Here is a 2,042-nt window from a genome sequence, read left to right as displayed (position 1 = left end):
CCCTCAACTACCCTTCAGGTCTGAAAAGGAGCTCACCCTTGTGGCCCAATTTTCAGCCAAGCAGTAGATAGGTTTATGGGGGTGGGGGGTAGGAAACAACACTAGTAATGCATACTCACCATGGAATGGTCAATCATTCAAAATTGAAAGGGCAACATTTTCCTAAAGACAAAGTTGAGAAGGGATGGGAAGGTGGGTAGAATGCAAACAGGAACCACAGGGAGGAATCCGGTTAACTATTGTTGCAGGGATGGGATTGCAATCATTGAGATAAAATAAAGTGCATGATTTATTGAATGTAAAACTGATGATCTTGCCTGTAAATCTTCACTCAATTCACAATAACAAGTTTTAAGAAAAAGTGAGCCATTGAAAACATATGGAGCAGGGCTTTGCTGTGACACACACAGCGTCACCATGAGTCACAGCCAACTAACTGAATGGCAACAGGCAGTGGTGATGCCACTTACCAGCTATGAACTTGGACTAATCCCATTACTTTCCTGGGATTCAGCTTCTCCTGTCATAATAATAATAATTGCTGAGCAGAACTCAAAGGGTTTATATAAACTGTCACTAAATTCGCAATAAAAAGCTTAAAACAAAACAAAACAAAAATTTGTCTGGAGTTCAGGTGATTGGGCTAGAGGTCCCAGTTAGTTAGTTATATGACCACAGACAAAGGTCTTTCAATTCCTGGGTTTCAGTTTGCAAAATGAAAGGAAGAATAGACTGTGTGGCTAAAAATGTTGGAAACGGAGACTCAAAGGGTCAAAATTGAGCACACGCTCTGCCATTTGTACCTAGCCTTGGACAAGTCGCTTGTCCTTTTGCACATTTTTCTGTCTCTATATAAAATGGGTGGCTGAACCACCTTGTTTCTAAGAGCCCTGGCAATCCTGACATTCTATGCAATGTTTCCCAAGGCCAGATTGGTGTTGACTGTGTGTGACAAGAAAGTCCTCATTAGTCATTAGTCAAAGCTATCTCTTGCCTCACAGTACATGTGCTCACATGTTTGGTGTACTCACCGGGTGGGTCCAATTTTCCAACAGTTGGCTTTTTTGTTTGCTTGATTTCTTGTCAGGACAAGCCCATTCCATGAAGGTAATTAAGTTAAACAAGCGACAGAGGAGATCACCCTTCACTTTTCAAGAGTTAAGGTTTCTAGTTCTCTACACAGCAGGAAAGACATTTATACTGTGAGCTTGGTCCTGAGTCCCTCTCAGGAGCTGGGGACTGCCTGTATGAGGAACAACCTTGTGAGGATCTCACTACCTAGATGTGTGCATTGAGAGGTAATAGGGGAATCACCAGTGAATCTCATAGCCTCCTCTAGCACTTGCCATCATGCCTCTTATATTACTATTGTAAATGCCTTCGTTTCAGTATTTGTATATTTCAGAGGTTGCAAACTGCTGATGTATTAAAAGCTGACTAAAGCCTGCCAACGTAGTTGACTTGACCAAAAGAAGATTGGAGTTTGAATATCAAGGCAAAGCAATGACTCTCCTGAGAGCCATGATCATCACCACTCTTCAGTATTACAATTTAGTTGTTTTTGTTTTTCCTGAGGCCCGGGATACTTCAACACCAGGGATTTAAATGGAGTGCCTCTTCAGCCTAGATGAGGTATTTAGGAAAGTTGTTCTTCCAGACTAGATGATAACTTGAAGGTTTGAAGAAGTCTAATGGTTCCCAATGCCTGACTGAATTCCAAAGAAGATCCCAAGTTCTGAAATAATCTGGTTTACCTGACCTCAGCCCAGCCAGTGGAATCTAAGCTGTACACTCAGGGACCCAAACATGGAGTGCCCAGTTTTGGATTACAACAGGTTCTGGCACAGAGGCCCAAGCAGCTTTGCCTAAGCCTAGTCATTGCTGAGGAAGAGAACAATTGGTGGTGGACCTCGACCACAGAAGCATTTTCCAGAATAAGACTGGCCTTTGGCCCAAGACAGGAAGATGAAAAAGAACATTGGAAAATTGCTCTGTACTTTGAACCTTTTGATTTTCTATTTAACTTCCCAAACTCTTGGAGA

Source organism: Chrysochloris asiatica, unplaced genomic scaffold, assembly GCF_000296735.1.
Source record: "Chrysochloris asiatica unplaced genomic scaffold, ChrAsi1.0 scaffold00051, whole genome shotgun sequence".
In the NCBI taxonomy this organism is placed as follows: Eukaryota; Metazoa; Chordata; class Mammalia; order Afrosoricida; family Chrysochloridae; genus Chrysochloris; species Chrysochloris asiatica.
This window is presented reverse-complemented; position numbering follows the sequence as displayed.